Below are 13,741 nucleotides of genomic sequence, written 5' to 3'. Positions count from 1 at the left end.
GTCACTTATCCATTCTTCTGCCTCAGTTATTCAGCTATTGATCCCATCTAGAGTACTTTTAATTTCATTTATTGTGTTGTTCATCATTGCTTGTTTCATCTTTATTTCTTCTAGGTCCTTGTTAACTGTTTCTTGCATTTTGTCCATTCTGTTTCCAAGATTTCGGATCATCCTTACTATCATTATTCTGAATTCTTTTTCAGGTAGACTGCTTATTTCCTCTTCATTTGTCAGGTCTGGTGCATTTTTGTCTTGCTCCTTTATCTGCTGTGTGTTTTTCTGTCTTCTCATTTTGCTTATCTTACTGTGTTTGGGGTCTCCTCTTTGCAGACGGCAGGTTTGTAGTTCCTGCTGTTTTTGATGTCTGTATCCAGTGGCTAAGGTTGGTTCAGTGGGTTGTGTAGGCTTCCTGCTGGAGGGGACTAGTGCCTGTGTTGTGGTGGATGAGGCTGGATCTTGTCTCTCTAGTGGGCAAGTTCACATCTGGTGGTGTGTTTTGGGGTGTCTGTGGCCTTATTATGATTTTGGGCAGCCTCTCTGCTAATGGGTGGGGTTGTGTTCCTGTTTTGCTAGTTGTTTGGCATAGGTTGTCCAGCACTGTGGCTTGCTGGTCATTGAGTGAAGCTGGGTGCTGGTGTTAAGATGGAGGTCTCTGGGAGATTTTTGCCATTTGATATTATGTGGAGCTGGGAGGTCTCTTGTTGACCAGTGTCCTGAAGTTGGCTCTGCTTCCTCAGAGGCCGAGCCCTGACTCCTGGCTGGAGCACCAAGAGCCTTTTATCCACACGGCTCAGAATAAAAGGGAGAAAAAGTAGAGAGAATTAGTAGAAGTATGAGGGAAGGAAGGAAGGAAGAAATAAGCAAAGAAAGAAAGAAGGCAAGAAGGAAAGAAAGGAGAGAGGGAGGGAGGGAGGAAGGAAGGACGGAAGGAGGGAGAGAAGGAAAAAAGACAGAAAGAAAGAAGATACAGTAAAAATAAAGTATAATAAAGTTATTGAATTAAAAAATACTTATTTAGAAAAAACAAAGAAAAGGGACGGATAGAACCTTAGGACAAATTTTGGAAGCACAGCTATACAGAGAAAATCTTACACAGAAGCGTACACATACACCATCACAAAAAGAGGTAAAGGGGGAAAAATCATAAATCTTGCTCTCAGAGACCACCTCCTCAATTTGGGGTGATTCGTTTTCTAAAGGAGGGAAGGAAGGAAGGAAGGAAAGAAAGAAAGAAAGATAGAAAGAAAGAAAGAAAGAAGGTAAAGTATAATAAAGTTATTAAAATTAATTATTAAGAAAAAAAATTTTTTAAAAAAACCATGGACGGATAGAACCCTAGGACAAATGGTGGAAGCAAGACTATACAGACAAGATCTCACACAGAAGCATACAAATACACATTCACAAAAAGAGGAAAAGGGAAAAAAATCATAGATCTCGCTCCTAAAGTCCACCTCCTCAATTTGGGATCATTCCTTGTCTACTCAGGTATTCCACAGATGCAGGGTATAGCAAGTTGATTGTGGAGCTTTAATCCGCTGCTTCTGAGGCTGCTGGGAGAGATTTCCCTTTCTCTTCTTTGTTCTCACAGCTCACAGGAGCTCAGATTTGGATTTGGCCCTGCCTCTGCGTGTACGTCGCCGGAGCGCGTCTGTTTTTTGCTCAGACAGGACGGGGTTAAAGGAGCCGCTGATTCGGAGGCTCTGGCGCACTCAGCCCGGGGGGGGGGCGGGGGGGAGGGAGGGGCACTGCGTGCGGGGTGGGCCTGCGGCGGCAGAGGCCGGTGTGACGTTGCTCCAGCCTGAGGCCCGCCGTGCGTTCTCCCAGGGAAGTTGTCTCTGGATCCCGGGAACCTGTCAGTGGCATGCTGCACAGGCTCCACGGCAGAGGGGTGTGGAGAGTGACCTGTGCTCGCACACAGGCCCCTTGGTGGCGGCAGCAGCAGCCTTAGCGTCTCCCACCCGTCTCTGGGGTCCGTGCTGTTAGCTGTGGCTGGCGCCCGTCTCTGGGGTCCGCGCTTTTAGCCACGGCTTGCGCCCATCTCTGGAGTCCGCGCTTTTAGCCATGGCTCGCGCCCATCTCTGGGCTTCATGCTTTTAGCCACGGCTCACGCCCGTCTCTGGGGTCCGTGATGTTATCTGCAGCTCGCGCCCGTCTCTGGGTCCTCGCTTTTAGCCGCGGCTTGCGCCCATCTCTGGAGTCCGCACTTTTAGCCGCGGCTCGTGCCCATCTCTGGGTTTCACGCTTTTAGCCATGGCTTGCGCCCATCTCTGGGGTTCGCGCTTTTAGCCGCGGCTCGCGCCTGTCTCTGGAGTTCCTTTAAGCAGGGCTCTTAAACCCCTCTCCTCGCACACCAGGAAACAAAGAGGGAAGAAAAAGTCTCTTGCCTCTTCGGCAGGTGCAGACTTTTCCTGGACTCCCTCCCGGCTAGCCGAGGTGCACTAACCCCTTCAGGCTATGTTCAAGCCACCAACCCCAGTCCTCTCCCTGTGCTCCATCTGAAACCGAAACCCAAGCCTCAGTTCACAGCCCTGCCCACCCCAGCGGGTGAGCAGACAAGCCTCTCGGGCTGGTGAGTGCCGGTCGGCACCGATCCTCTGTGTGGGAATCTCCCTGCTTTGCCCTCTGTACCCGTTGCTGTGCACTGCTCCGTGATCCCGAAGCTCCCCCCTCCGCCTCCCGCAGTCTCTGCTCGTGAAGGGGCTTCCTAGTGTGTGGAAACTTTTCTTCCTTCACAGCTCCCTCCCACTGGTGCAGGTGCCATCCCTATTCTTTTGTCTCTGTTTTCTCTTTTTTTCTTTTGCCTTACCCAGGTACATGGGGAGTTTCTTGCCTTTTGGGAGGTCTGAGGTCTTCTGCCAGCCTTCAGTAGGTGTTCTGTAGGAGTTGTTCCACGTGTAGATGTATTTCTGGTGTATCTGTGTGGAGGAAGGTGATCTCCGCATCTTACTCTTCTGCCATCTTCAAGGTCTGCCTCTTCCTTCTATCTTCTTTTCCTTCCTTTCTTCCCTCTTTCCTTCCTTCCTTCCTCCCTCCCTCCTTTTTTTCTTTCTTTCTTTACTTATTTTTCTTTCTTTCTTTCTTTCTTTCTTCTTCTACTAATTCTTTCATTCTACTTTTTCTGCCTTTTATTTTGAGCCATGTGGATGAAAGGCTCTTGGTGCTGCAGCCAGGAGTCAGGGCTCTGCCTCTGAGGTAGGAGAGCCAAATTCAGGACACTGGTCCACAAGAGACCTCCCAGCTCCACAAAATATCAAACAGTGAAAATCTCCCAGAGAATTCCATCTCAACACCAGCAGCCAGGTTCACTCAACGACCAGCAAACTACAGTGCTGTACATCCTATAACAAACAACTAGCATGACAGGAACACAAACCCACTCATTAGCAGAGAGGCTGCCTAAAATCATAATAAGGCCACAGACACCCAAAAACACACCACCAGACGTGGACCTGCCCACAAGAAAGACAGGATCCAGCCTCATCCACCAGAACACAGGCACTAGTCCCCTCCACCAGGAAGCCTACATAATCCACTGAACCAAATTTAGCCACTGGGGACAGACACCAAAAACAGCGGGAACTATGAACCTGCAGCCTGCTGAAAGGACACCCCAAACACAGTAAGATAAGCAAAATGAGAAGACAGAAAAACACAAAACAGATGAAGAAGCAAGATAAAAACCCAGCAGACCTAACAAATGAAGAGTATATAGGCAGTCTACCTGAAAAAGAATTCAGAATAATGATAGTAAAGATGATCCAAAATCTTGGAAATAGAATAGACAAAATGCAAGAAACATTTAACAAGCACATAGAAGAACTAAAGATGAAACAAGCAATGATGAACAACAAAATAAATGAAATTAAAAATACTCTAGATGGGATCAATAGCAGAATAACTGAGGCAGAAGAACGGATAAGTGACCTGGAAGGTAAAATTATGGAAATAACTACTGCAGTGCAGAATAAAGAAAAAAGAATGAAAAGAACTGAGGACAGTCTCAGAGACCTCTGGGACAACATTAAACACAGTAACATTTGAATTATAGGGGTTCCAGAAGAAGAGAGAAAAAGAAAGGGACTGAGGAAATATTTGAAGAGATTATAGCTGAAAACTTCCCTAATATGGGAAAGGAAATAGTTAGTCAAGTCCAGGAAGCACAGAGAGTCCCATACAGGATAAATCTAAGGAGAAATATGCCAAGACACATATTAATCAAACTGTCAAAAATTAAATACAAAGAAAACATATTAAAAGCAACAAGGGAAAGGGAACAAATAACACACAAGGAAATCCCCTTAAGGTTAACAGCTGATGTTTCAGCAGAACTTCTACAAGCCAGAAGTGACTGGCAGGACATATTTAAAGTGATGAAGGAGAAAGACCTGCAACCAAGATTACTCTACCCAGCAAGGATCTCATTCAGATTTGATGGAGAAATTAAAACCTTTACAGACAAGCAAAATCTGAGAGAGTTCAATGCCACCAAACAAGCTTTACAACAAATGCTAAAGGAACTTCTCTAGACAAGAAACACAAGAGAAGGAAAAGGCCTACAATAACGAACACAAAACAATTAAGAAAATGGGAATAGGAACAGACATATCGATAATTACCTTAAATGTAAATGGACTAAATGCTTCCACCAAAAGACACAGATTGGTTGAATGGATACGAAAAGAAGACCCATATATATGCTGTCCACAAGAGACCCACTTCAGTCCTAGAGACACATACAGACTGAAAATAAGGGGATGCAAAATGATATTACATGCAAATGGAAACCAAAAGAAAGATGGGGTAGCAAGTCTCATATCAGGCAAAATAGACTTTAAAATATAGACTATTAGAAGAGAAAAAGAAGGACACTACATAATGATCAAGGGATTGATGCAGGAAGAAGATATAACAATTGTAAATATTTATGCACCCAACATAGGAGCACCTCAATACATAAGGCAAATACTAACAGCCAAAAAAGGGGAAATTGACAGTAACACATTCATAGTAGGGGACTTTAACACCCCACTTTCACCAATGGACAGATCATCCAAAATGAAAGTAAATAAGGAAACACAGGCTTAAAATGATACATTAAACTAGTTGGACTTAATTGATATTTATAGCACATTCCGTCCATAAACAACAGAATACACATTTTTCTCAAGTGCTCATGGAACATTCTCCAGGATAGATCATATCTTGGGTCACAAATCAAGCCTTGGTAAAGTTAAGAAAATTGAAACTGTATCAAGTGTCTTTTCTGACCACAACGCTATGAGACTACATATCAGTTACAGGAAAAGATCTGTAAAAAATACAAACACATAGAGGCTAAACAATGCACTACTTAATAACGAAGTGATCAATGAAGAAATCAAAGAGGAAATTATAAAACACCAAGAAACAAATGACAATGCAGACACGACAACAGAAAACCTATGGGATGCAGCAAAAGCAGTTCTAAGAGGGAAGTTTATAGCAATAGAATTCTACCTTAAGAAACAGGAAACAAGTCGAACAAGCAACCTAACCTTGCACCTAAAGCAATTAGAGATAGAACACCAAAAACCCCAAAGTTAGCAGAAGGAAAGAAATCATAAAAATCAGTTCAGAAATAAATGAAAAATATATGAAGGCAATAATAGCAAATATCAATAACAGTAAAAGATGGTTCTTTGAGAAGATAAACAAAATTGATAAGCCATTAGCCAGACTTATCAAGAAAAAAAGGGAGAAGACTCAAATCAATAGAATTAGAAATGAAAAAGGAGAAGTAACAAGTAACACTGCAGAAATACATAAGATCATGAGAGATTACTACAAGCAACTCTATGCCAATAAAATGGACATCCTGTAAGAAATGGACAAAGTCGTAGAAATGCACAACCTGCCAAGACCGAATCAGGACGAAATAGAAAATATGAACAGACCGATCACAAGCACTGAATTTGAAACTGTGATTAAATATCTTCCAACAAACAAAAGCCCAGGACAAGATAGCTTCACAGGCGAATTCTATCAAACATTTAGAGAAGAGTTAATACCTATCCTTCTCAAACTCTTCCAAAATATAGCAGAGGGAGGAACATTCCCAAACTCATTCTATGAGGCCACCATCACCTTGATACCAAAACCAGACAAAGATGTCACAAAGAAAGAAAACTACAGGGCAATATCACTGATGAGCATAGATGCAAAAATCCTCAACAAAATACTAGCAGACAGAATCCAACAGCACATTAAAAGGATCATACAGCATGATCAAGTGAGGTTTATTGCAGGAATGCAAGGATTCTTCAATATATGCAAATCAATCAATGTGATACACCATATTAACAAATTGAAGGAGAAAAACCATATGATCATCTCAATAGATGCAGTGAAAGCTTTTGACAAATTCAACACTCATTTATGATAAAAACCCTGCAGAAAGTAGGCATAGAGGGAACTTTCCTTAACATAATAAAGACCATATATAACTAACCCACAGCCAACATAGTCCCCAATGGTGAAAAACTGAAACTTTTCCACTAAGATCAGGAACAAGACAAGGTTGCCCACTCTCACCACTCTTATTCAACATAGTTTTGGATGTTTTAGCCACAGCAATCAGAGAAGACAAAGAAATAAAACGAATCCAAGTCAGAAAAGAAGTAAAGCTGTCACTGTTTGCAGATGACATGATACTATACATAGAGAATCATAAAGATGCTACCAGAAAACTACTAGAGCTAATCAATGAATTTGGTAAAGTAGCAGGATACAAAATTAATGCATAGAAATCTCTGGCATTCCTATACGCTAATAATGAAATATCTGCAAGTGTAATCAAGGAAACACTGCCATTTACCATTGCAACAAAAAGAATAAAATACCTAGGAATAAACCTACTTAAGGATACAAAAGTCCTATATGCAGAAAATTATACGACACTGATGAAAGAAATTAAAGATGAGACAAATAGATGGAGAGATATACCATGTTCCTGTATTGGAAGAATCAACATTGTGAAAATGATTCTACTACCCAAAGCAATCTACGGATTCAATGCAATCCCTATCAAACTACCGCTGGCATTTTTCACAGAACTAGAACAAAAAATTTCACAATTTGTATGGAAACACAAAAGACCCCGAATAGCCAAAGCAACCTTGAGAATGAAAAAGGGAGCTGGAGGAATCAGGCTCCCTGACTTCAGACTATACTACCAAGCTACAGTAATCAAGACAGTATGATACTGGCACAGAAACAGAAAGATAGATCACTGGAACAGGATAGAAAGCCCAGAGATAAACCGACGCACATATGGTCACCTTATCTTTGATAAAGGTGGCAGGAATGTACAGTGGAGAAAGGACAGCCTCTTCAGTAAGTGGTGCTGGGAAAACTGGACCGGTACATGTAAAAGTATGAGATTAGATCACTCCCTAACACCATACACAAAAATAAGCTCAAAATGGATTAAAGACCTAAATGTAAGGCCAGAAACTATCAAACTCTTAGAGGAAAACATAGGCAGAACACTCTATGACATAAATCACAGCAAGATCCTTCTTGACCCACCTCCTAGAGAAATGGAAATAAAAACAAAAATAAACAAATGGGACTTAATAAAACTTCGAAGCTTTTGCACAACAAAGGAAACCATAAACAAGACCACAAGACAACCCTCAGAATGGGAGAAAACATTTGCAAATGAAGAAACTGACAGAGGATTAATCTCCAAAATTTATAAGAAGCTCATGCAGCTCACTACCAAAAACAAACAACCCAATCCAAAAATGGGTAGAAGACCTAAAGAGACATTTTTCCAAAGAAGACATACAGACTGCCAACAAACACATGAAAGAATGCTCAACATCATTAATCATTAGAGAAATGCAAATCAAAACTGCAAAGAGATATCATCTCACACCAGTCAGAATGGCCATCATGAAAATATCTAGAAACAATAAATGCTGGAGAGGGTGTGGATAAAAGGCAACACTCTTGTACTGCTGGTGGGAATGTGAATTGGTACAGTCACTATGTAGTACAGTATGGAGGCTCCTTAAAAATCTACAAATAGAACTACCATATTACCCAGCAATCCCACTACTGGGCATATACCCTGAGAAAACCAAAATTCAAAAAGAGTCATGTACCAAAATGTTCATTGCAGCTCTATTTCCAATAGCCCAGAGATGGAAACAACCTAAATGTCCATCATCGGATGAATGGAAAAAGAAGATGTGGCCCATATATACAATGGAATATTACTCAGTCATATAAAGATATGAAATTATGCTATTTGTAATGAGGTGGATAGACCTAGAGTCTGTCATACAGAGCGCAGTAAGTCAGAAACAGAAAGACAAATACCATATGTTAACACATATATATGGAATTTGAGGGGAAAATGTCATGAAAAACCTAGGGGTAAGACAGGAATAAAGACACAGACCTACTAGAGAATGGACTTGAGGATATGGGGAGGGGGAAGGGTAAGCTGTGACAAAGCAAGAGAGAGGCATGTACATATATACACTATCAAATGTAAGGTAGATAGCTAGTGGGAAGCAGCCTCATAGCACAGGGATATCAGCTCGGTGCTTTGTGACTGCCTGGAGGGGTGGGATAGGGAGGTTGGGAGGGAGGGAGACGCAAGAGGGAAGAGGTATGGGAACATATGTATATGTAAAGCTGATTCACTTTATAAAGCAGAAACTAGCACACCGTTGTAAAGCAATTATACTGTAATAAAGATGTAAAAACAAAGGATTGATGTTAATTTTTTAAACGGTTGGTAAAATATAACAATGATGCTATCTGTTCCTGTATTTTGTTTTGTTGTGAGGTTTTTTTATTACATGTTTAATCTTCTAAGTAGTGATTGTTGTATTCAGATTTTCTATTTCTTGGTAAGTTGTATGTTTCTAAAAGTTTGTCAATTACTTCTACGTTGTTCAGTTTATTTGCATATACTTGTTCACAGTATTATAATCATTTGTATTTCTCTGGTATCAGTTTTAATATCTCCTTTTTCATTTCTGATTTTAATTTTAATTAAAAATTTTTTTATCTTATATTGAAGCATAGTTTATTAACAATGTTCTGTTAGTTTCAGTTGTACAGCAAAGGGATTCAGTTATACATATACATGTATCTATTCTTTTTCAAATTCCTTTCCCATTTAGGTATTACGGAATATAAGGCAGTTACCTTTGCTATAAAGTAGGTTCTTGTGGGTTATCTATTTTAAATATAGTAGTGCATACACGTCAATCCCAAACTACGAATCTATCCCTTCCCTCCCCTGTTATCTCACTGGTAACCATAAATTAGTTCTCTAAATCTGTGAATCTGTTTCCGTTTTGAAAATAAGTTCATTTGTATATATATATTTTAGATTCCACATATAAGTGATGTCATATGATATTTGTTTTAGTCTGATTAACTTTAATCTCCAGGTTGATCCATGTTGCTGCAAATGGAATTATTTAATATTGGAATGGCTGAATAATATTCCGTTGTGTACATTACCACATCTTCTTTATCCATTCATCTGTTGATGAACTTTTAGGTTGCATACATGTCTTGGTTATTGTAAACAGCACTGCAATGAAGAATCGGGTGCATGTATCCTTTTGAACCATGTTTTTGTCTGAATACATGCTCATGAGTGGGATTGCTGGATCATATGGTAGATCTCTTTTTAGTTTCCTAAGAAAACTCCATACTCTTCACTGTAGTGGCTGTGCAAATGTACATTCCCACCAATGTCTAGGAGGGTTCCCTTTTCTTCACACCATCCCCAGCATTTATTGTTTGTAGGTATTTTGATGATGGCCATTCTGACTGGTGTGAGATGAAATCTCACTGTGGTTTTGATTTGCATTTCTTTAATAATTAGCAATGTTGAGCATCTTTTCATGTCTGTCCTGGTCATCTGTATGTCTTCTTCAGAGAAATGTTGATTTAGGTCTTCTGCCAATATTCTGAAATGTGTTGTTTGGTTTTTTGATATTGAGCCACATGAGATGTTTGTAAATTTTGGACACTAATCCCTTGTTTGTCGCATCATTTGCAAATGTTTTCTCACAATCTGTGGGTTGTGTTTTTGTTTTGTTTATAGTTTCATTTGCTGTGCAAAAGCCTTTGAATTCAATTAGGTCCCATTTGTTTATTTTTGTTTTATTTCCATTATTGTAGGAGCTGGCTCGGAAAGGATATTGCTGTGATTTGTATATAAGAGTGTTCTGACTATGTTTTTCTCTAATAGTTTTATAGTATCCGGTCTTACATTTAGTTCTTTTATCCATTTTGAGTTTATTTTTGTGTACAGTGTTAAAGAATGTTCTAATTTCATTTTTAAACATGTAGCTGTCCAGTTTTCCCAGCACCATTTATTGAAGAGACTGTCTTCCCTCCAGTGTGTATTGTTGCCTCCTTTGTCATAGATTAATTGACCATAGATGCATGGGCTTATTTCTGGGCTTTCTACCCTGCTCCATTGATCCATATTTCTGTTTTTGTGTGAGTACCATACTGTTTTGATGTATAATCTGATGTCAGGGAGCCCAATTCCACCCTCTCCATTTTTCTTTCTCAAGATTGCTATTGAGACACAGAAGGGGTCCTTTGTGTCTCCATACAAATTTTAAGATTTTTTGTTCTGTCTCTGTGAAAAATGCCCTTGGTAATTTGATAGGGATTGTGCCTTGGTTAATATAGTCATTTTGACAATAAAGAATCTCAAATGAATGAATAATTTGACAATCCAAGAACAGGATATATCTTTCTATCAGTTTCTGTCATCTTCGATTTCTTTCATCAGTGTCTTATAGTTTTTGGAGTACAGGTCTTTTGTCTCCTTAGGTAGGTTTATTTCTAGGTATTTCATTCTTTATGATGCGATGGTAAATTGGATTGTTTCTTGAATTTCTATTCCTGATATTTCATAGTTAGTGTATAGAAATGCAACAGATTTCCACATATTAATTTTGTATGCTGCCACATTCCTGAATTCATTGATGAGCGCTAGTAGTATTCTGGTGGCATCTTTAGGATTTTCTATGTATAGTATCATATCATGTGCAAACAGTGACAGTTTTACTTCTTCTTCTCCAATTTGGATTACTTTTATTTCTTTTTCTTCTCTGATTGCCATGGCTAGGACTTCCAAAACTATGTTGAATAATAGTGGTGAGAGTGGACATCCTTGTCTTGTTCCTGATATTAGAGGAAATGCTTTCAGTTTTTCACCATTGAGAATGATGCTTACTGTGGGTTTGTCGTATATGGCCTTTATTATGTTAAAGTAGGTTCCCTCTGTGTTCACTTTCTGGAGAGTCTTTATCATAAACGGGTGCTGAATTTTGTGAAAAGCTTTTTCTGCATCTACTGAGATGAACATATGGTTTTTATTCTTCTTTTTTTTTGATGCAGTGTCACCCTGAATGATTTGCAAATATTGAAAAATCCTTGCATCCTTGGGATAAATCCCACTTGATCATGGTGTATCATCATTTAATGTATGTTAGATTCAGATTGCTAGCATTTTGTTGAGGAATTTTGCATCTATGTTCATCAGTGATATTGGCCTGTAATTTTCTTTCTTTTCTTTCTTTCTTTTTCTTCTTTTTTTAGATATACCTTTGTCTGCTTTTGGGATTAGAGTGGTCATGGCCTCGTAGAATGAGCTTGGGAGTGTTCTTTTCCCTGCAATTTTTTGGAAGAGTTTCAGAAGGATAAGTGTTAACTCTTCTCTGAATGTTTGATAGAATTCGCCTATGAAGCCATCTGACCCTGAACTGTTGTTTATTGGGAGTTTTTAAATCAGAGTTTCAATTTCAGTACTTGTGATTGGTCTGTTTATATTTTCTGCTTCTTGTTGGTTCAGTCTTGGGAGATTGTACCTTTCTAAGAATTCGTGCATTTCTTCCAAGGTTTCCATTTTATTGACATATAGTTGCTTGTAGTAGTCTCTTATGATCCTTTGTATTTCTGTGGTGTCCATATTATCTTCTCCTTTTTCATTTCCAATTTTATCGATTGGAGCCCTCTCTGTTTTTTTCTTGATCACTCAGGCTAAAGGTTTATCAATTTTGTTTATCTTTTCAAGAATCAGCTTTTATTTCATCAATCTTTTCTTTCTTTATTTCTATTTTATTTATTTCTGCTCTGATTTTTATGATTTCTTTCTTTATAAAAATTTTAGGTTTTGTTTGTTCTTCTTTCTCTAGCTGTGTTAGGTGTAAGGTTAGGTTGTTTATTTGTGATTTTTCTCATTTCTTAAGGTAAGATTGTATTGCTATAAACTACCCTCTGAGAACATATTTTTACGTGTCCCATAGATTTTGGATCATTGTGCTTTCATTTTCATTTGTCGGTAGGTATTTTTAATTTCCTCTTTGATTTCTTCAGTCATCCATTGGTTGTTTAGTAGCATATAGTTTTCCCTCCTTGTGTTTGTGTTTCTTACAGTTTTTTCTAGTAGTTATCTAATCTCATAATGTCGTGGTTGGAAAAGATGCTTGATATGATTTCAATTTTCTTAAATTTATCAAGGCTTGCTTTGTGGCCCAGAATGTGATCAATCCTGGGGAATGTTCCATCTGCATTTGAGAAGAATTTATATTCTGCTGCTGTTGAATGGAATGCTCTGTAAATATCAGTTAAGTTGATCTGGTCTAATGTGTCATTTAAGGCCTGTGTTTCCTTATTGATCTACTGTCTTGATGATCTGTCCATTGATGAAAGTTTAGTGTTAAAGGCCCCTACTATTATTGTGTTACTGTTAATTTCTCCTTTTAAGGCTGTAAGTGTTTGCCTTATATACTGGTGTGCTCCTATGTTTGTTGCTTATATATTTACAATTGTTTTCTCTTCTTCTTGGATTGTTCCCTTGATCATTTCGTAGTGTCCTTCTTTGTTTCTTGTAACAGTCTTTATTTTAAAACTGATTTCATCTGATATATGTATTGCTACTCCAGCTTCCTTTTGATTTCCATTTGCATGGAGTACTATTTTCCATCCCTAAACTTTCAGTCTGTATGTGTTCCTAGATCTGAAGTGGGTATCTTGTAGACAGCATATACACAGGTCTTGTTTTTTGTATCCATCCAGCCAGTCTATATCTTTTAATTCATTTACATTTCAGGTAATTATAGATATGTATATTCCTATTGCCATTTTCTTACTTGTTTTGGATTTGTTTTTGTCACTTTTTTTCTTCCCTTCCTCTTTTGGTCTTTTCTCTTGTCATTTGATGACCAACTTTAGTGTTGTGTTTGGCTTCCTTTTTCTTTTTTCTGTGTGTATGTATTGTAGATTTTTGATTTGCAGTTATCATGAGGTTTTGATATAGCAGTCTATATATAAACAAGATTATTTTAAGTAACTGGTCCTTTAATTTTAAATGCATTTACAATATCCTACATTTCTGCTCTCCTCTTCACACAGTGACTGATTTTGATGTCATTTTTTTGTGCAGATGATTTTCTACATTCACTTTATATGTGCATTTACTGGTGAGCTTTTCCATTGGAAATTTTCCTGTTTCTAGTAGTGGCTTTTTCTTTTTCACTTAGAAGCCTTCCTTTAGCATTTGTTGCCAAGCTGGTCAGTTGGTACTGAATTCTGTTAGCTTTCGCTTGTCTGTAAAGTTTTCAATTTCTCCATCAAATCTGAATAAGACACTTGCTGGATAGATTATTCTTGGTTGTATGTTCTTCCCTTTCATCACTTTAAATAT

The 13,741-nt window shown here is 38.6% G+C and overlaps 1 long non-coding RNA gene across 1 annotated transcript in view; it reads left to right on the top strand.

Annotated features, from left to right (window-relative positions):
• The first annotated feature begins 786 nt into the window (after positions 1-786).
• LOC309977760 overlaps positions 787-13,741 on the top strand; it is a 946,815-nt gene continuing 933,860 nt past the window's right edge. The window contains exon 1 of the long non-coding RNA XR_014327095.1: positions 787-830. This is a non-coding gene — a long non-coding RNA (uncharacterized lncRNA). The remainder of the gene's footprint in view (positions 831-13,741) is intronic.

The sequence above is a fragment of the Leucopleurus acutus genome, assembly GCF_964270905.1.
Source record: "Leucopleurus acutus genome assembly, chromosome: X".
Lineage (NCBI taxonomy): Eukaryota > Metazoa > Chordata > Mammalia > Artiodactyla > Delphinidae > Leucopleurus > Leucopleurus acutus.
Note: the sequence above shows the minus strand (reverse complement) of the source record. Positions and strands in the feature narration are given on the sequence as shown.